This window comes from Paroedura picta, chromosome 7, assembly GCF_049243985.1.
Source record: "Paroedura picta isolate Pp20150507F chromosome 7, Ppicta_v3.0, whole genome shotgun sequence".
NCBI lineage: Eukaryota > Metazoa > Chordata > Lepidosauria > Squamata > Gekkonidae > Paroedura > Paroedura picta.
In genome coordinates this window covers 98,118,743-98,140,883 of record NC_135375.1, presented here as the reverse complement: position 1 = coordinate 98,140,883, position 22,141 = coordinate 98,118,743, and the positions used below count along the sequence as shown (strand labels likewise).

Genomic DNA, 22,141 nt, shown 5'->3' with positions numbered 1-22,141 from the left:
TCTTCAGAGGTTAGGGCTGCCAGACCTGTCTAGCAGGAGGGTTGGGAGCAGGGACATGGGAGGGGATGTCATTGATTGGGTGACAATGTCAGTTCCAGGGTAAACCCAGAAGTGACAATGAGGAGCTCTAGGAATTGCCAGAAACTCTATGATAAAACAGAGACACTGATCTCTGTAGTCTGGAGATGAGTTTAAATTCCAGGAGATCTCTGAACCCCATCTGGAGGTTGGCTAGCCTACCTGGGGATCTAGATTTTTTCACGCTTGGTCATCAACATTATTCAGTGTCTATAAATTACTAGAAAGATGTATTCAAAGTCAAGTACCTTTATTGGCATAATCATAGCAAAACATCTATATAAAAGACAAAGCAAGATGCATTCATTGTTCTCCATTTCTGTTTCTGCCGTGGTTTTTCTGTTCCTTCATTCCTTTTATGTTATTTCTGAATTATTTTATTGTATAGTTTAAAAATATTCCATGTCTGTCTTTTCCCCAGAAGCAGGTCATAAGAAGCAGGTCGTAAAAGTAGCAGTTCATCAGTGCTATAGGAAAATGTAAAAAGACAATGTGACTAAAAAGGAAAGTCAGAAGGTTTATCTGCCCTTCTGTCCCAACTTCCGCGGGACACTCACGCCTTTGAGGACATTGTCCCGCATCCTGCCCGGGTCCTTAGAAGTCCCGCTTCCTCGCTGCTGCCGCCTGCCTCTTGCCGCAGCCCTGTAAGACCAACTCCGGCCAAAGGAGGCACCTCCGCCAAGTTTGGGCTCTGAGCGAGTGCAGCAGGAGGAGGAGCCAGCCAGCCAGCCGGGGAGCCCCGCCTCCCTGCCTGCCTGTCTGCCTGCCTGCCTGCTGCTGGTGGAGAAGAGTCCAAGGCTGGCAGCGTGCAACAGCTGGGCGCAGCTGGGGACGCCGGCGACAGACCCTCTCTCCGACTGGCCCCTCGGGGGCTGCCACGGAGGGGAGCCAGCTGCGGGGCCTGGGAACCAGGAGGCACTCTTCCTGGGACAGGCCTTACTGCCCTTACTGGGGATAAAGGCCTGCCCAAACTGGGGCACTGGCACAGCAATCCTTCCGGTGGCACTTGGGGTCGGAAGGGGCAAGAGGGCTTGGAAGGTGGCTAGCCCGACCCGTTGGTCCCTGCGGAGGATCCAAAGGTTGAGGGCGAGGAGGACAGGTGGGCACTCCAGACAGAGGCCCGCCCTCAGCCTCCAACTGACCTGCGCCGATGGAGACCATGCAGGCAGGAAACCTATGGGCTCGTGGGGGCTGACTCTTTCGATTTCGGCGGCCTGCCTACCTATGCCCAGAAACTTGGCCAGGGAGTGGGCCTGTGGCAGGGAGAAGGTAGGAGCCGAGGGGAAAGGGCTCTTGCCGGGGGGGGGGGAGTTCGGCACAAAGTCCTGCTTTTCCTGTGAGTCCGACAGGACGAGACCTGCGCAGGACGAGGCAGGTGAGCCCAGTCAGAGGGAGGGAGAGGGCTCAGCTGGGCCCAGGCCGCCACCTCCGCCCTCGTGACCTTCGGGCCATCTTCCAGGTGTCCCAGATTTCTTGCTTCGGGCCATCTTCCAGGTGTCCCAGGTTTCTTGCTTCACCTTTTTAAAAATCTGGACACCTTGTTAGAATGTATGTTAGAACACAAGAAAAGCCATGTTGTATCTGACCAGTGGTCCATCAGATCTCACATCCTGTTGCCTACAGCAGCCAGTAGCAAATCATGTATTCTGCTTCTCAGCATGGAGGTTCCATTTTGCCATCTTGGCTAGTAGTCATCATTGGACGTTTTCCATGAATTTGTCTAATCTTCATTTAAAGCCATTTTAACTGGTAACCATGACTACAATTCAGTGACAGTGAACTACCAACGTAATTATTATTGGTAAATGATGCAATCAGGGTTATCCAAAACACCATTCAAAAGAGACAATGATCCAATAATAATGAATGCATAAGGCCAGGACATCCTCCAGATGTCCATGGACTACAGTTCCTATGAGCCCCAGCCAGCGTTCGCTTAAACTACTATCCAGGGCTGAATCTCCACAGAACTTTTATTCCAATCCCAGATTGATTAAATCTCTGCCGTCTACACTGAATGTGATTTCCATTTTGATTTGGGGCGATTTAAAATTCCCATCTGCAACCAATCTGATTGACCCTACCTTTCCCCCGTGATATCCAGGAACGGAGGAAACTCGGTATAATTAACCAAGCCGCTTTGAGAGCTCCCAGTTTTAAAGTACAGATCTGTGTTTTCCCAGAATAACATCCTCCCCGCTGAGGTAAAGAAGCAGACTGTCCCTGATTGGCTGGGCACCAGTTCTAAGACTTCCTAGTTCCTGGTTGCAAGATTTTCCTTCCAAAAAAAATTTTTTTAAAGGTTTAAGGTGACTGTGCTCCAGAATCCACACTTCTCACAGCAGAGATTTGCCTCATTCTGTGAGAGGCTGTTGCTGGCTTGGCTCGGCTTGGCTCCCCACCCTCCCGTTCGCTTGCCTGCCACTCACTTGCTGCTTGCTTGCCCCTTTAGGAAGGGCAGCCTGATGCTCAAGTGCAGATGGTTTTCTGTTTCAAGTCGGGGGGGGGGGAGCACAAAGACTTGGGTTCAGATCAATCTGAATTCATAAGAATCAATGGCAGAAAAAAAATTAAGTGCAGAATCAGCCCTGTTCAGTGTTGTCTACTCAGCCTAGCCGTGGTCGGCCAGGATTTAGGGCTGCCAGACAATGCTTGCCATTAAAATTTAAGTGAAACATGTATTGCTAGGAATTGCTGGAAACTCTATAGTAAAACTATAGACTTTCTAATGATTCCTAGAGCTACTTTACTGGAAGTGACATGATGCCACAACCAGCACTGCAAGGATTTTAAAATCTTTGTCCCACCTGAGCAGGGGCAAGCAATGTGGTGAGGTGATGGTGGACAGGGGCCTTGGGCAGGGGCAAGGGAGCCCTATCAGGTTCTCACAGATATCTTTCACATCACCTACTGCCTGAACATTTTACCTGGAGATGCCAAGGATAGAAGTTAGGACATTCTAGCTCTCATAGCAGACAGATACTCTGTCACTCAGCTATGGCCCTATTAGGAATCAGATTTGCAGTATTTGTCAAGAGGAGAGAGAAAGAGATCTGAATTTGGGCTTTATATGTATTATTACTTCTGTACTTTGCATTCTCTGCAGGAAACCATGTGCTTACATTGTTTCTGCAGGCATTATAGATTTTCATTTTTTCCCCTGACTGAGCTGTGTGGTTCCATCTCTCGTCTTTCACTCCATAGAATCACCGTCGTGCCAAAGATCTAATTGAGCCATAAACGTTTCCCAATCGAGAGAGTCATGGTGGGTTCTTTACTTCATTTTTTTTCAGTTGAATTTAATTATGAACTGTGTACATGCTGCATCTGAAAAAAAGATTAAAGGGTTCCCGTTTGGAAAAGGAAAGCCAGTGTCTTGGTTTGTCTTGCTTCTGGCTCCATTTTGGCAGTTTAATTACGCTCGTTAGCAGTGGAAGTTGACACATAAGCAATATTTTCACCCACTTCTCAACAAGAAAATGCTCTCAGCTCTCATCAAGGAAGTCCCAACGTGTCTAATCTTTCAAAGGTCATAGACTAATGTAGAATGGAAGGTTGTCCCCATCTCCAAAATATGCATCCATGAAGCTCAATTCAAAGGACCAATTTGTTGGAGAGAAGAATTTTGATCCATTTAATACATTCATGGATCTTTATTTAGTTTTAGGTTAATGAGCCTGCTTTTTCAAAAGTCCTCCAAAGCGACTGAAAGTCTGCAGAACATCACAATCCTCTTACTCGTCATTAACAATTTTAAAAATTAATAATTAAAACAATAGAGCGAAAAGGGCATAAAATCTATCATCATATACGCCCAGGGGTGGCCAAACTGTGGCTCTCCAGAAGTCCATGGACTACAATGACCATGAACCCCTGCCAGCATCGAGGGCTGTCACGAACCCCTGGTTGAGAAAACCTGGAGTAGGGGAAGAGATAGTCAGAGGTAGTTTGCTATTCCCTGCTTTGGGGTAGTGACCCTGGACTTCCTTGCTGGTCCCCCCTCCAATATTAGCCAGGGCTGGCCTTGCTTGGCTTCTGGGGTCTGACAAAATCCAGCTTGTTTGGGCCTTTCAAGTCAAGGCAGCTGAGATTTACTTCTGAGTAAACAGGAATGAGCTTGAACTGCATGTCTACCATTCTGTGTACACAATGAATTCAGCCTTATGAAATACAGTGCCTTGATGTTGCTGTGGATTTTGACGCAGAGAAAGGTTTGTTAAGCTTTACAGAATTAACACAATATCAGGGAGGAGGGGAGCTCTCCCATTCAATTCAAGACCATGTATTCTTGTGGCTGCCGTTGTGATTTTCCTCCGACATTTTTGTTGAATGATAGTGGGCGGCATCTTCTACCCAGAGTGTTTTTCAGTTCAGCTAGGAGTTTCCCCCTACCCTTCCAATGCCGCAATGACTTTGATGAACAATAGAAGTAACTGTGCAAGAGGGAAAAGAATTGGAGAGAAAACCGTCATACCTTTCTTTCTGCTTTTTCTCAGGTAGGGATAATTAGAAAAGCCAAATTTCATCAACTACAGAGCTCTGGGGAAATAGAGAAAGAAACAATCTCATTTTTAGTGGACCATTATCAAAAGAAATAGCGCACACTCCAGATTCGAGAACCACCTCTTAAGGGGAGCCTTGAAAAGAAAGCGACGTTCAATTAAAGCACAGAGTGAAGAAAATCCTGTCTCCATCTCAGCAGACAGACGAAGTACCAGCATGCCACAATAAGCAAGTCTTTAGTTCCCCCTTCAAAAAATAAATAGAGTAAGCAGGGTAGAGAATAAGTGCAAGTTATTCTGTGAGACATGAGGTGGGGGAAGTGTCTGAAAACTCCAGAGAAATGCTGCTACTTTACCCAAAACGAGAGCCGCACCGAAAATTCGTCAAACTTGATTTGGGCTGAAAAGAGACATAGGTTGGTTAATGCTGAGCAGGGGAGGCAACATGTAAAACCACATAAATATATAAACATTTTGCATGATAAAAAATAAAGCAGCAAGATTAGAGTCCCATAGGAAGGGTCAGAGTGCCAGAGGAGGACATGGGAGTAAGCTTGCTATTAGCTCGAGGTGAGACCTGGTTGTAGTCTGCATGGGGCTTTTTATCCACACCCAGCTCAAATAAATCCCTCCCCTCTGCACTGAATTCGATTTCCATTTTGATTTTGGGTGCTTTAAATTTTCCCTTTGCAACATGCATGATTGATTCATGGTGACCCTATCTTTCCCCAGCAATATCCAGGAGTGGATATAAGCCGCGATATTTGAAAAACCGCCACCAGGATAAGTGTAGATTTCTCCTTTTTGAAAATTAACTTACTGCTCCATGCCTCATAGCAAAGCAGTTTTCCCTGTTTGGCCAAGGCATCAGTTCAAAGACTTCCTGGTTCCCAGTTGCAAAGCTTTCCTCCCTGTTTTAACGTGTCTGTGCTCCAGAAGCCCACACTTCTCTCAGCAGAGATTTGCCTCATTCTCTGAGAGGCTGCTGCTGGCTCAGGAGTCAAAAGAGATGGAATAAAGCACTAACTCTGGCTGGACTTCATCTGACCCCCCCACCTCACTAGTTCAGGAAGGGAGAGTTCAGGGGGGAGGAAGGAGGAAGACCCAGGTTCAAATCGACCTGAATTCACCAGGATCAACAACAGAAAAACAAAGTACAGAGTCAGCCCTAGAGATATCCTGGAATTATAAGTGACCTCCTGAGATCAGTTCCTCTGGAGAGAATGGCGCCTCTGGAGGGAGGACAATGGCATTACACCCTGCTGAGCTCCCTGTCCTCTTCACAATTTTGCCTTCCCCCAGATTTCCTGAGACTGTGAGTTTTAAGGAAGAGGAGGACCTCAGTAGGATCTAACAACATCTAGTCCAGCTTCAAAAGCATCCCCTTTCTCCAGGAGATGTGGAATAAATATACTACAGCAGGAGAACTGCCCCCCTTGCTTTTGTTCCTTGGTAACTTTAATGGCGAGCAGTCTTGTCCCCAAGCTCCCAGTCATTTCAACTGAGGGATACTACCCAATTACCTCTAATGTAGAGCAAGAGAGGGTTTGTGAACAATTCTGCAGATTTTTATATGGAATCCGGCCAAGACTATATTTTTCTCCCGTTTTAAAAGCTCTTCATTAGTTGCCAGGATAAGCTTGGGCCAAACTGTTTGACCCTAAATAGCTTGGACTCGGGAGCACAAAAGTCATGTCCACAAGCACCTGTGAATGAGTCTCCTAGCATCCATTAGCTTCTTCAAAAACGCTTCTGTTCCCCACATCCGTTCTTGATTTCTTCCACTTCAGTGAGGCAGGAGGGTTTTCAGAAGAACGCAGAAGGGGTCACACCCTTGCCTCTGCAGGCAATACCCTTTCAGAAACAGCTGCCTCCATGGTAGGCTGATGCTTGGTTTGGAACCTCCCAGCATTTGGTAATTGCCCCCCAGTGTCCCATGGCAACCATCTGGTGACTGCCTTCCATGGCAGCCATCTTGTGCTGGCCCCTGCAATGTATTTTCAAAATTCCAACGAACCCAGAATCTCAACAAATTGAGGAACTGCTGGTGAAATGGATTGGTTTGGAACAGAATGGACGAGTTGCCCTTTGGATATTTTAGTGGGGCAGAACAAACATTTGCTAGTTTGAAGAAGACTGTGAGGGGCCTCCCGTCCTGTTCACATTAAGATTGTATTTTCTTTAACTTCTTTGGTAACCTTCCTTCTCTCTATGAGACTCAAAGGAGATTCCGAAAACAGAGCAAACAATTCAATCCGACAGCATCTGATGTCCAACCGTCAGTGCAATGGGGCTAGAATGAGAGACTAGGGAGACGATACAAACCAAAAAGCACTTGTCTAAGGCACGATGTTCATTACATCAGAATGGGGGTTATAAATAGGGGGCTTTTTGCACGCCTTCAAAATAGCACAATGGTTGCCAATTGAAAACGCTACTGATTTGCTGTTTTGCACAACGTCGTCGACAATCTGCCACACACCTGAAACCAATCTGCAAAAAGCGCTTCCTTGTAGCGCTTTCAGGGAAATCCCCAAAAGTGGATTCACCCTCCGGAAAGCGATACACTCCTGCAACCAATCTGCAACACTAGCGAAAAAGACCTGTGCGTTAACATTGTTGCGGTTTCTACAAAGTCCCTCCCCCTGGCTCTCTTCTCTGATCTTCCGGCGAAGCGATCGCCATTTTTTTTTCTCCAAGCGAGCGGGGATAAACGCACCAGCGAGCCTCTTTCTGTTTAGAGGCTTCCCTGGCTTCAGTCCCTCCCCTTTAGTCACTAAGCACAAACCACAGAAAAGCCCGTTTGCTGATGTATTTTCCCATTAATTTTTACACATTCATTCAGCCGAAAATCGGGCCCGTGAGAGGGGGGGGGATTTTTTTTTTTCACTCGGAGGAAGCGTGGCAACGATCAAACGATCAAACGACAGCTCAAACACATTAGGCAGCTGGATGGGTCTCTCCGTTGCAACGAATCTACACAGATTCGTTACAATGGGTCTGTTTTTTTTTTAAAAAACCTTTCTTAAAGGGAAAGGGGCTGTTTGGGAGCATGCTAACGGCTGCCCATTGGCTGCTTGACGGCCAGGGGCGGGACGAGCTTGGCAATAGCGCTTCCTTTCTAGCGATTTCTGCCGAGACCGGAAGCCTGTGGGAAACGCTACAAAACGCAACTGGATTCCACTACAAAGGCAGGTATGCATAACTACGAATTCCACTATTTTAAATGGCGATTTTTCATTCAGTGACCAATTTGCTACAAAGATCCCGGTGCATAAAGCCCCTAGGGTTACCAGGTTCAAGATGGAAATTACCTGGAGGTTGGGGGGAGGGGGCTGGAGCCTGAGGAAAGAATGGTTTAGGAATGTGAGGGGTTTCACTGGGGGGTGACACCATAGAGTTCCCCTTCCACACCAGCCATTTTCTCCAGGTGAACTTTGAAGAAGAAGAGTTGGTTCTTATATGACTCTTTTCTCTACCGGAAGGAGTCTCAAAGCGGCTTACAATCACCTTCCCTTTCCTCTCCCCACAGCAGACACCCTGTGAGGTGGGTGAGGCTGAGAGAGCCCTGATATTACTGAAGAAGAAGAGTTGGTTCTTATATGCCGCTTTTCCCTACCCAAAGGGGTCTCAAAGCGGCTTAAGTTCGCCTTCCCTTTCCTCTCCCCACAACAGACACCCTGTGAGGTGGGTGAGGCTGAGAGAGCCCTGAGATTACTGCTCAGTCAGAACAGCTTTCTCAGTGCTGTGGCAAGCCCAAGGTCACCCAGCTGGCTGCAGGTGGGGGAGTGCAGATTTGAACCTGGCTCACCAGATTAGAAGTCCGCACTCTTAACCACTACACCAAGCTGGCTCTCCTTTGTTGCCTAAGGATCAGCTGTAATCCCAGGAGATCTCCCACCAGCACCTGGAGATTGGCAACCCTACATGGGCAAGTTGAAAAGTGTTCCTCAAAGCCTACCTGTCTCTGCTAAGTACTGCCCTCAAAACAAGGTTTCGGGTCTCGAATAAGCACCCCACACTGAAACCCACAAAGGGAAAATGTTACACGCAGCCTTACAGTCGGTGGTTATGGGACACCAAACAAGCATCCGCACTGCCCTTCGGCATTTCAGCGCTCTTTCCGTTCTTTCTCTCCAGAGCTTTTATCCGTTCCAAATGTTGGTTCCTTGGGTGCCTTCCACGGAACGTGATGAACTTTAAATACACATTTCATAATTTCACCTCCCCCCCCCTCCCTTTCAAACAGGACTTTTTCAGAACGGCCTCCTGCTGTTTGCTTAGCAACCATTACATTCACATCACAGAAAGAAGGGCACACAGAATAATTAGACAGATTTATCTCCTCAACCACAGAATTTTATAAATACCCCCAAAGTGACAACTGCCATTCTGTATGGCTCCCAACAGATTCTGAGCAAGGGGTCTTTTCAAAGCGATGTGGACAGAACGCAAAGGAACTTCCTGAGGACCAAACCGTCTCGCACAGAGCTGGTTTATCTCGAAGCACACCTGCTGAAGACTTCTGTCAGAGCATCCCTCTGCACTGGAGAGAAGACCCTAAAATATAATTTCTGCTTTCCTTCTTCCTGGCCTAAGAACAGAGCTCCCACTCGAAGTGGCAATGGACTCTGTGGTCCTCCAGATGTCCATGGACTACAATTCCCATGAGCCCCTGCCAGCGTTTGCTGGCAGGGGCTCATGGGAATTGTAGTCCATGGACATCTGGAGGACCACAGGTTGACTACCCCTGGTCTAGACCAGTGGTTCTCAACCTAGGGGTCGGGACCCGTTTGGTGGTCAAACGACCCTTTCACTGGGGTCATGGCAGGGCAAGCAGCTTGGCCAGGGGGCGCCATCCACACAACAGCCTTGCCGGGTAGATTGAGATAGAGCGTTCGTCTGTCTGGAGCAGTGGAAAAGAGCGAGATCGGCATGGTGGGACAAGAGGCAGAACTGAACTGAGAAACTCCGGGGCGGAGGGGGGTGGGACAATTTATATACAATCATGAGTAATGGATCACCACATCACCACAACAGGGGGGTCACCACAACATGAGGAACTGTATTAAAGAGTCGCGGCATTAGGAAGGTAGAGAAGTACTTGTCTAGGCCCAATATTTAGAAGTTGTGAATCACAAAAGCCAGTTTCAAAAGCCAAACAATATTCTCTTTTAACCAGGACAGTGTATCTCCCCCCAACCACAAAAAATAAGAGCCTTTCCTCCATAATAAGGGTTGTCCATTCTGGGTTGAGAAATACCTGGACATTTTGGGGGTGCGGCCGGGGGAGGGGAGGGACTTCCAAGGGGTATAATGCCATAGACCCCCATCTTCCAAAGCGGCCATTTTCTCCAAGTGAGCTAATCTCTATTGACACAGTGGAAGATCTCCACCCCCCCCCCCATCTGGAGTTTGGCCACCCCAGCAAAGATCTCTCTCATTCAGTCTTCTTTTTCCCAACCATGGCCAGCTTCTGGCAAGGTCGCATGAAAGGCCTGAAGAAGACGAGGTTGGTCAGGACAAAGGTAACAGGGCTTGTTAAGTAAAAGGCCAGTGGGAGGTATTTGGAATAGAGGAAACTACAGCATCAGAGTAGCTGGAGATGGTCAGAACATTTGTCTGTGCTGCGCATTAACCGTCGCAGTACATTGTTTTTGTTTTTTTTTAAATCATTAAAATGTTCTTTCCTGTGTAAGATGCCCCATTAAACAATAAGATTGTATAGCAGCAAGTGCAAGACAGACAACAAAGGGGATCTCTTTGGGGGACACGTAAAATTTGTAAACTTCATGACCACAAGATATGCTGAAGGCCACTTGCTTAGACGGTTTGTCAAATCATAGGAAGCCGCTTTCTACGGAATCTGACCACTGGTCCATCAGAGTCAGTATTCTCTACTCAGACTGGCAGCAGGTCTCCAAGATCTCAGGCTGAGATCTTTTACCTCACCCATGACCTGGTCTTTTTAGCTGGAGATGCTGGGGATTGAACCTGGGACCTTCTGCGTTCCAAGCAGATGCTCTACCACTGAGCCAGGACCCCTCCCCTCCCAGGTTCTAGACCAGTGGTCCTCAACCTTTTTCGGGTTGTGGACTGGTGGGGGGGAGGGCGATCCGGGGGCTGTGCATGCGCGGCAGCCCCGCACAAACGCACATGCGCAGCGGTTTCACGCATGTCGGACCTGCCACCCATGCGCGTATGCGCTCCTCGTAGAACCACAAACACGCATGAGCGGCAGTTTCGCATGCACATGCGTGATTGCTCCCCCCCCCCCCGCAGAAAAAAGCTTGCCGGGCCGCAAGCTAATTGGCCGCTTTGGCGGCCTCTTTGCTTGTGGCCTAGGAAGTTTCTCGCCGCGGGGGGGGGCGGGGAGAGGGAGCCACGGCCCGGTGCCGAGGCCTTTGCAGCCCGGCACCGGGCTGCGGCCCGCTGGTTGTCGACCACTGTCCTAGACCATGGCTCACTGGTAGAGCAAAACCATTCTAGGCATAGAGGTTACAATCTTCCTTTGATGCTGCCTCTTAGCACCGGTATCCAGAGATTTCTAAATGTGAAGGTACTTACAATGGCTAATAGCTACTGATGGACTTCCTCTATGAATCTTCCTGAACCCCTTTAGTGCCATCACTCTATTAACTGGTAGCAAATGCCATAATTTGATTTCTTGTTGAATAAAATAGTATTCCCTTTTGTGTGTCTTCAGTCTGTTGCTCGTCAACTTCACTGGGCGGCCAACAGTTGGAAGATCCTCCAGAGCTATCAAGGAAACCGTTGGGTTCCATCGAGGGTGGATCACTCTGAATCAGTCTCTGATTCCTACAACTCTTCCATATTACTCTCTAAAGGGCGCATCAATAGCTTTTAGCTAAACTGAGGGGAGGAGTTGTGTCCCAGTGGCAGAGCATCTGTTCAGCATGCGGAAAGCTCCAAGTTCACTCCCCCAGCATCTCCAGTGGGAAGGTTCAGGTTGCAGGTGATGTGGAAGATCTGAGGCTCTGAGGAGCAGAGTAGACAATACTGATCTTGATGGACAAGTGGTCTGATTCACTATAAGGCGGCTTCATGTGTCCGTGTGAGTTTCCCATGTTCAGAAGAAGCCCACCTCTGGATATCCCTGCAAGAGGTGCCCTGCAAGAGGGATTTTGCCTTTGTGCTCTTGGGAGTATTTCTGTGGCATCTGGGTGGGTATTGTAACATACAAGATGCTCAGCTAGAGGTAGGGATGCCATCCTCCAGATGGGACCTAGAGATCCTCCAGAACTACAGCTCATGTCTAGGCAACAGAGATCAGATCCCCTGGAGAAAGTGGTTGCTTAGAAGGTGGACAGATGGCATTATACCCCATCGAAGTCCCTCCCACCCCCCAAATCCTGCCCTCTGCAAGCTCCACCCCCCAAAGACTCCAGGATTTTCCCAACCCCTGGCAACCCTAGCTAGAGGGGACATTGGACTGATCCTGCAAGGCAGGTGTGCAGTCCAGAGCCCTGCTTACCACAATGTAATATTCTCAAAGCAGAATTTACATTTATATTGGGAGTGTTTGCAAATGGCTCAGATCGCCACTTGCCAGTGTGAGAAACGCCATGCAAGCGTTACGCATCTCCCTCCACAGCAGCTTCCGTGACGGAGATTCATCTTGTGTGAAACTCACAGAGATCCACCCACCCGTCAGCTAAAAATTCAAAGAATATCACACTAATAAATTAGCACACTATCTCAGTTGTTAGTAATTTATAGATGGCTTCAGAAGGTGCCATGTTGGTTAACAGACTGAATAAATGTGAGCAATGCAAAAAGGAATTCATATATACATGCAGACAATTCCCCCCTCCCCTGATTTCAATAAAGCCAGAGGCAGTAGAGAGGCTCCATTCAGTTGCTGGCTCAGAGGCAATCTTATTGTTGGTACCTGAAGCCCACAATGATGGACAAGTGGAAACAAACAATTTTCCAGATCACCTGCATCAAATAGCCAGTGGTGGAATGTAAGACGAAGGATCCCTGGAGCTCAGCGGAAGAGATGTGGTCCAGCAAAGCACATAACACTTTTTCTCCATGATAAACCCAGACCAATATTCCATGGTCAAAACACAATAGGAAGATTAGCCTAGCCAAAATGGTCTCACGCGTCTCCAAAGTTTTATTCCATGGTATTTCAGTGCAATTGAAGCTGAGTTGCTAATGGCAAGATGCCCATCCTTACGGAGAACGGAATTTACATAGATGGAAGGGGTTATGAGATATAAAAGGATAGAGGAAGGCAGCCAAGCTGAAGGAAACAAAAAGTAACCAAGATGATCAAGGAGTTGGACCACCTTTCCTATGAGGAAAAGCGGGAGAGTTTGCAAACCTTTTAGTTTAGAAATGAGAAGGCTTAATGGAAACATGGTAGAAGTTTATTTAATTATGCATGGGGTGGAGAAAACAGCTAGAACAAATTTTGAAAATCTATTAAAAATTAATTAACTTCCACTCCTTTGGGAAACCCTTCCAGGGCCATCAAGAAACCTCAGGGTTTTGTGAAACCCTGGCTGAGAAAGCCTGTAGTAGGGAACAGCTACAAAGAGAAAGGGAAATACAACTTTAGTCAGTGAGCAATGAAATCGTGGGATTCTCTGCTAGTTAGGTAGAGGTGGCCATGAACCATGAGCATAGATGGCTTTAGAAGAGGGTTAGACAGATTAATAGAAGCTGTTCATCGATGGCTACTAATCATGGTGACGGAAGAGAGCCTCCATGTTCAGAGATAGTTAACCTCTGAAACTCAGTGCTGGGAGGCAAACTCAGTGAAGGTCTTGGCCTCGTGCCCTGTTTGTTGGCTTTCCAGAGGAACTGGTTGGCTGCTGCATGAAATAGGATGCTGGACTAGTTGGATCACTCGTCTGAACCAGCAGGGCTCCTCTTAGGTGCTTATGCTCTTATGTCTGTGCACCCGTCACTTGAAAAACATAGATATTTCGTGCTTATAAAGCAGTGTCATGGCCCCCCTTCACTGGCGATGACAGTTTGTCCAATGAAGGTGGTGAGCTGGCTTTTGGGGGAGCTCAGTGGATGAAGGAATGCAGCTGACTGTGTCAACCAAGGCTGTGCACAGCCAGGAACAGGAAGCTGTGCTCCTAGAATCACAGCTCTTGAATCAAGCAGCTCAGATTTGCCCAAAGCACTCAGACACGCCAGCAAAAACACAGGGCCATTCCGCACAACTTAAATGTAGCAGAAGTCTTACCTTTTGTAAATGCTGTTAATTTAACATTCCGCATGACGTCATAAACAAATCGCAAAACTCCTGCCAAACTCCAGCAACCATCGGAATTTTATAGCACTTAGGGGGAAATCCGGAAAAGTGGATTCCCCCCAAAAAAACAACTACACTTCTGAGCACAAGCCACAACACATCAGTGAAAGACATGTGCATTCTCAAAATAGCGGTAGAAAGAATGTCCCTCCCTAGGTCTTGCCCCTGAGCTTCCGGAGACACGATTGCCATTTTTTCCCCATGAACCCGTGAAAGCAACCAATAAGTGAGGCTTCTTCAGCTGAAGTCCCTCCACAGAAGTGTTTAACAGTAAAACAAAGCTCTCTTCTGCAATTGTCTTTAAAGTTTCTGAGCACAATACAGCCCCCTGTTCAACACTGCCCATAATTTCGGCCAGAAATTTCACCTATCAGGGGGGGAAATATTTTTTTTACTTGAAGAGCGTGTAAACGATTAAGCACCAATTCCTACACCAGCGAAAAAGGTCTTTCTGAGACACTGAATGAACTCATATTCGTGGCTATTGGTGTTTTGGGGTATTTAAAAAACAGTTTTTAAAGTGAAAGGGGCTTTTCGGGAGCACTGGCACAGCAGTTCATTGGCTGTTCTGTTTGATTGACAGCCAGGGGTGGGAAGAAGCATGGAAAAATATTGCCTCCTTTGTTGCGATTCCAGTGAGACTGGAAATCTGTGGGGAATGAATAGACCGCTATGGGGACTTCAATATTCCACTAGAATGACGAAATTTCACTATTAAATATAGCGTTTCTGCATACTGCAAACATTTAGCAACATTGGTCATTGTGCAGAATGGCCCTTAGGGTTGCGCAGGAAAAGAGGAGATGCTCAGCACACCTACTGGGTTGCTGGTGCACCTGATGACAGTGAGTGATTGCAGGATGACTCCTATGTGGACTGCTCAACCTGGGTGTAAACTGCATGGAGCTTTTATTCCAATCCCAGGTCAATTCAGTTCCTGCCATCTCCACTGAATGTGATTTCCATTTTGATTTTGCCCTATTTAAATTTTCCCTCTGCAACAAGCATGATTGATCCGGAGTGACCCTACCTTTATCCTGCAATATCTTGGAGTGGATATAACCCTCAATTTTTTTAAGAATTGGATTGAGAAAGCATGAGAAAGCATGCGGAGCTCTATGTGTTTCAAATTTGTTCCTGAACTCCGTGGTAGAGAAGCCCTGATTGGCCAGGGTGTCAGTTCCTGGTTTCCTTAAAGAGGAAGCCCTAACTTGCCTTAAAGGGGAAGCCCTAACTTTTCTCAAGCAGAAGCTGCAGAAGCCTAAACTTCTCTCAGTAGAGATTTGCCTCTTGGTTTTTTTTCTCCCTCCTATGTTGTCTCCAATTTCTCCCCCCACCCTTGTTCAAGAAAAGAAAGAAAGAGGCTCCTGCTGTGCTTGGTTCCCCCCTCCCCTTCTGAGCTTCCCTAACCATGTGCAGAACACTTTTCTGTTTCAATGAGGAGGGGGGGGAGAGGAAGACCCAAGTTCAAATGGATCTGGATTCAGCAGGATCCACAACAGAATAAACAAAGTAAGTGCAGATTCAGCCCTGATTTAAGGAGCACCTACAAAGAATGCAGCATGGATGAAAGGTGCAAAGCTTCTAAAGCAGTGACTCCATGCTTTTGTTCCTGCCAGATGACCCCAGACTGTTAGCAACAACCTTGACTCTAAATGTTCCCCGTTAGCATCTTGATTTCTCAGCGTGGTCTTCGGCTTCTGACTCCTGGCTTGTTTATCTGTGACCTTGGACCTTTTTGTTGCAGCCTCCATGACTGCAAGAATCTCCAGCTTCACTTAAGGCTGTGACAAGTAGCTGTTCCTGCTTCCGGCTCTCCTCCTGACCTGGCACTGTGCTGCGGCAGCAGAGTCAGAGGAAGGCCATGATAAACTACCTCTAATTCTTACTTGCCTTGAAAACCCCATGTTGGGACACCATAAGTTGATTGGAACTTGGTGACACATGCACACCCCCCCCCCCCGTCAAGTCATAGCTGACTTGTGGTGACCCTGTTTTCCAAAGCAAGAGATGTTCAGAAATGGTTTGTCGTTGTCCGCTTCTGTGCCAGCCTTGGTGGGCTCTCAACAAGAGCTATTGCATGCTCAATCAATGACTATTCCAGAAATACGAAAACACTGCAGGAGCTCTAAGAAGCCTATTTGGATGAACAGAGGAACTAAGAAAGAAAAGGAAAATGTTCAGGAAATGGAGGGAAGGACAGAGCTCTAAAGAAGAGTACCTACAGGTTACTAGGCACTGTAGATCAATCATCAGAAAGGCCAAAGCTGAGAGTGAGCTAAGATTGGCCAGGGAAGCCCATTGTAACAAGAAAAGATTTTTCAGTTACGTGAGGAACAAACGTAAAGTAAAGGAGGCAATAGGCCCGCTGTTGGGTGCGGATGGACAAACTCTAACGAAAGATGCAGAGAAAGCAGAAAGGCTTAGTGCCTATTTTACATCTGTTTTTTCCCACAGGTCAAAGTGTTTAGGCACATCTAGAGATGGCTGTAGCCAAAGGATAGTGTCTGGGTGGCAGGTTAACATGGATAGAGAGGTGGTCGAGAGGCATTTAGCTGCACTGGATGAGTTCAAATCCCCTGGTCCAGATGAAATGCACCCGAGAGTACTCAAAGAACTTTCCAGAGAACTTGCACAGCCCTTGTCCATCATCTTCGGAACCTCTTTAAGGACTGGAGATGTCCCGGAGGACTGGAAAAGAGCAAACGTTATTCCGATCTTCAAAAAAGGGAGGAAGGATGACCCAACTACAGACCAGTGAGTCTGACCTCTGTTGTGGGGAAGATAATGGAGCAGATATTAAAGGGAGTGATCTGCAAACATCTGGAGGACAATTTGGTGATCCAAGGAAGTCAGCATGGATTTGTCTCCAACAGGTCCTGCCAGACCAACCTAGTTTCCTTTTTTGACCAAGTAACAGGTTTGCTGGATCGGGGAAATTTGGTTGATGTCATTTACTTGGATTTTAGTAAAGCTTTTGACAAGGTTCCCCATGATGTTCTGATGGATAAGTTGAAGGACTGCAATCTGGATTTTCAGATCGTTAGGTGGATAGGGAATTGGTTAGAGAACCGCACTCAAAGAGTTGTTGTCAATGGTGTTTCATCAGACTGGAGAGAGGTGAGTAGCGGAGTACCTCAGGGTTCGGTGCTCGGCCCGGTACTTTTTAACATATTTATTAATGATCTAGATGAGGGGGTGGAGGGACTACTCATCAAGTTTGCAGATGACACCAAATTGGGAGGACTGGCAAATACTCCGGAAGATAGAGACAGAGTTCAACCAGATCTGAACACAATGGAAAAATGGGCAAATGAGAACAAGATGCAATTTAATAAAGATAAGTGTAAAGTTCTGCATCTGGGTCAGAAAAATGAAAAGCATGCCTACTGGATGGGGGATACGCTTCTAGGTAGCACTGTGTGTGAACGAGACCTTGGGGTACTTGTGGACTGTAAACTAAACATGAGCAGGCAGTGTGATGCAGCAATAAAAAAGGCAAATGCCATTTTGGGCTGTATCAACAGAGGCATCACATCAAAATCACAAGATGTCATAGTCCCATTGTATACGGCACTGGTCAGACCACACCTGGAGTACTGTGTGCAGTTCTGGAGGCCTCACTTCAAGAAGGACATCGATAAAATTGAAAGGGTACAGAGGAGAGCGACGAAGATGATCTGGGGCCAAGGGACCAAGCCCTATGAAGATAGGTTGAGGGACATGGGAATGTTCAGCCTGGAGAAAAGGAGGTTGAGAGGGGACATGATAGCCCTCTTTAAGTATTTGAAAGGTTGTCACTTGGAGGAGGGCAGGATGCTGTTTCTGCTGGCTGCAGAGGAAAGGACACGCAGTAATGGGTTTAAACTTCAAGTACAACGATATAGGCTAGATATCAGGAAAAAGTTTTTCTCAGTCAGAGTCGTTCAGCAGTGGAATAGGCTGCCTAAGGAGGTGGTGAGCGCCCCCTCGCTGGAAGTCTTCAAGCAAAGGTTGGATACACACTTTTCTTGGATGCTTTAGGATGCTTAGGGCTAATCCTGCATTGAGAAGGGGTTGGACTAGATGGCCTGTATGGCCCCTTCCAACTCTATGATTCTATGATTCTATGATTCTATGATTCTATGATTCATCCAAATGCTGACACTGTTTAGCTTCCAAGATCTGATGGGATCAGACTAGCCTAGACCTCCCAGAATTACAACAGATCTCCAGACTACAGAGAGTGGCTCCCCTGGAGAAAATGGCTGCTTTGGCGGTGGGGTGGACTCCGTGGCATTATACTCCACTGAGGTCCCTCCCCTTCCTTCCCCAAACCCAACCCAGGCTCTACCTACAAACCTCCTGAAATCTCCCAACCCATAGTAGGCAGCCCTGAATATTATACCACTTCCAACAACTACAGATAGTGGATTATCTTTTCTTTTTTTCTTAACCATTCTAAAAACTCCTTTAAAACAGAGTAAGTACTCAAGAGAGAAGTAGGCGAAAGCAGATGTTTTTTCTTGGACAAACTGGTGGACTTCTTTTTGTCTTGCTGGCAGCTTTTTACACAGGGGAGCGTTCAAAAATGGCATTATGTTTCCTTCTGCAATAGCCTGAAGTGGTGAAGAGCATCTTTTACTACTACTGGTGTTTGCTTGATCCTGTGGCTTGCTTGGTTGTTTTTTGCCGCTATGTTTTCACGGTGTTTGCTTTGTCTTATTTTATTAGTTTCATTTTAATGGGATTTCTTTTACTGTTTGACATAAGCTGCTTGGAGCCCCAAAATAGTTTCAATGAATACACTCCTGACCTATATAACTAGCGAACGGTCACAAAGGCTTCCTAACTCAGGCGTTTGATTCACAGGCTCAAGATTCCTCCTCAAGAGATCCACCAACCTTGTCTATTTAGAACAAGTGACAAGAGCTCCTTTACCCCCCCAACATTTTGCCTGCCCTTCAGCTTTGTCCTAGTGCTTTATGTCACTAAGGCACCAAACAGCTAGAAAGGGTGGGAGTATGTGGGATTGCTAGCTTCTCGCAGCAAAGAAAATTGTATGTTAAGTGCTGTCAAGTCACTTCCAACACATGAGAACCTTATGAAGTAACAACCTCCAAAATAACCTGTCATTATGAGCCTTGCTCAGGTCTTGCAACCTGAAGGCCTTGGCTTCCTTCACTGAGTCAGTTCATCACATGTCGGGGCTCCCTCTTTTCTTGCTGTCTTCAACTTTTCCTAGCATTATTTTCTTTTCCGGTGAGTCTTGTCTTCTCGCAGTTTGACCAAAGTACAGGAGCCAGTGTGGGGAAATTGTTCTGATCTGGAGAACCAGGTTTGATTTCCCCCTCCTCCACATGAAGACTGCTGGGTGGCCTTGGGCCACTCAGAGCTCTATCAGAGCTCTCTGAGCCCCACTTTCCAAAGAAACCCTAAAGCTGCCAGTTTCCGGTATCCTTAAAGCTCTAACCTTGCTGAGTCTGTGGGCACTGGGTTGCAAGGTTGCTCCTGGAAACCAGTGGGGGAACTTACCAGGAGCAGTAGAGAGCCCCAGTCAATGTACAGCGACATGTCCACATCACTGCTCAAGTGGCCAGGAAATGATATCTGGGACATATACATGATACTCTGGTATTTGGGCAAAAACTCTATGGTCAATTTGGCTTCTACCATAGAGTTTTTGCCCAAATACCAGAATGTCACCCCAGTGTCCCAGATGTCACATCTGGATCATGTTAGCAGGGTTGTGTACATGTTGCTGCACTTCAGAGGGTTCTCCTTCTTTGGAGGGTGGTATGTTCTGCCGTGCTGGCCAGTTGATTGGCAGTCGGTAGGTGGAGCCTGGCAACAGGGGACCCACACCTCCATATGGGGGGGGGGCTGCTTCAAAAGGGTAGTGAGCCACCTCACAGAATGGGTCCCATGAAATGGAAGTGCCCCTCCAAACATATCTTCCATTGGGAACAGGATCAATTCTTAGGCTTTCGGCTTCAACTGTTTGTTTTTTTCCCCCAGTCAGATTGAAGGGAAGCCTGAAATCACCTGGGGGGGGGGGAGGGAGTCCTGATTCATTCGAGACTGTTTTGATGTTTCCTGAAGAAGCAAATAGGTCCCACAAAATACACTGGCCTTCACCATGGTGCCCAGAGGTACTATGCTCAAGATCACTGCATCGTAATGTTCAAGATTACAGAATGGTGGGAGGAGCAACTAACTAATACTTCTTCTGGGTCACGCTTTTTAACCCATACCTTTGTCATAGGGCCCCATTTGTATGTCCTAATACTGAATCTGGATCTCCAACTAACACGGCAGACAAGGAGCGCACGCCTAAGCAGAGTTACACCCAAAGCCACTGACTTCGACTGAGTTAGAAGGAGTTAGTAACGTTCCCCTCTTCCCCCACTTTGTTGGGTCACTCCCAGAGTGACAAGCAGCCCCTTAGGTAGGCAAGGACTAGCTCAGTCCCCCCAGGCTTCTCCCGGTGGATCATGGGGCTGGCCAGGCAGGACGTGTGGGGCTCCTGCCAACCCGGTCTTGTGCAGGGCTCTCGCACAACCAGACTCTTACTCTAGTACACTCCCAAGAAATGGTCCTTAGGATTGCGCTGTCGCTTTATTTAGACTTACGTGTAACATTAGGAGATGCTTTCTCTTCTTTTCCCCCATCTCAGTTCAGATCGCTTGATACTTCTGTGTGCCAAATTTCATCTCCCGCTTGGTTAGGCCCGGAATCCATGCGCTCGCTGCTCTTTACGAGGCTTGCCCATAGGCATGCATGCGCAGCTTTCTCTGCGCTCAGTTAGCCGATGCTCGGTGCTTCTTAACGTTTGTGAAGCGGCTTCAGTTCAGAGCGTCTCACAAAAGGGGATACGATGCCCCGATGCTCCCTGCAGTTCAGTTCACATCCTCTCCACCAGTGGCAAGAAGGTAACCACTTATTTTGTGTGTGTGTTTTTAATTGAGTGTTCATCTGCTCATTGACTGGCATGTCGTTGTCAGGCAGGTCACTGCAGCGCATCCCTTCCTAGCAGCACAATACAGCACCACCGCCTGTTCACCCATGCACATTCTCACACAACTCAGTGGAGTTCAGCAATCCCTCCTTGCTGTGCTTCTGCTCCACTGGGGAGACGATGGTTTTAATCAGCCCCGCCAAAATCAGTCCGAATTAAGCGCTGTTTTGAAAACCAGAAATCCATCTCTGCAGTGTTTATCCAAGTAGCCCTGTTTGGGTCTGCAGCGTTTTCTTGCATGCTCGGTTTGCAGGAGGATTGGCGGGCATTTGAGATATTCCGTGCCAGTTCCAGAGACCAGCTCCGGTCTGATCATCCCAGTCAAACGAAGCCGGTTTGATTGCTGAACACGTTTGACACAAAAAATTAAGGCATTCCTCTTGTGACGCAGAGTGGTAAGCAGCCGAAATGCTGTCTGGAGCTCTGACCATGAAGCTGGGAGTTTGATCCCAGCAGCCAGCTCAAGGTTGACTCAGCCTTCCATCCTTCCGAGGTCGGTAAAATGAGTACCCAGATTGATAAATGGTAATGACTGGGGAAGGCACTGGCAAACCACCCCGTATTGAGTCTGCCATGAAAACGCTGGAGGGTGTCACCCCAAGGGTCAGACATGACTTGGTGCTTGCCCAGGGGATACCTTTATCTTTACCTTGAATGTAAAGTAGCATTGGTTTGAAAAACAGAGAGGATATATTTGAGAGCCAGCTTGGGGGAGTGGCTGAGAGCAGCGGCCTCTAATCTGGAGAACCGGGTTCGATTTCCCACTCCTCCACATGCAGCCAGCTGGGAGACCTTAGGTCAGTCACACTTCTCTCAGAGCTCTCTCAGCCCCACCTCCCTCACAGGGGATCTGTTGTGGGGAGAGTACAGGAAGGTGATTGTCAGCCCCGTTGAGACTCCTTCTGGTAGTAAAAAGCAGGGTTTAAAAAAAAAAACAGTTCTTCTAGCATGTAATGAGCCATGGATTTTCTTTTCCCAGATTCTCTCTTTTTTTAAGATACAGTTGTTGATTCCACTTATTCTTTTGAAAGGAGAAGTTCTCTTTCGTTCTTCTTTCATTTCTGCGTTTTTGGTTACATCTCTATACACCCTTCGGTCCTTGCAGGATTTTTTTTTAAATGTTGCACACCACAGGTGCTCTAACAGGAGGGCAGGCAAGCCTGTGGAAAGACAGCCTCCCTCTGAACGTCTGCAGAATGCAATTCCGAAATTTGGCAGAACTTCCCTCTCTGCCCTTCTTGGTCCGTATTTCTCGTGAGCTGGAGC

General features: G+C 47.3%; 1 long non-coding RNA gene across 2 annotated transcripts in view; it reads right to left on the bottom strand.

The window, feature by feature from the left end:
• Nucleotides 1-311: 311 nt before the first annotated feature.
• The window catches only part of LOC143841868 (uncharacterized), a 61,980-nt gene continuing 40,150 nt past the window's right edge, over nt 312-22,141 (bottom strand). The window contains exons 2-5 of one of the 2 annotated variants that reach the window (XR_013232911.1): nt 4,937-4,980; nt 4,553-4,617; nt 3,201-3,405; nt 312-545 (exon numbers count right to left, since the gene is read on the bottom strand). This is a non-coding gene — a long non-coding RNA (uncharacterized LOC143841868). The remainder of the gene's footprint in view (nt 546-3,200; nt 3,406-4,552; nt 4,618-4,936; nt 4,981-22,141) is intronic. The other variant, XR_013232912.1, reaches the window with a different exon arrangement.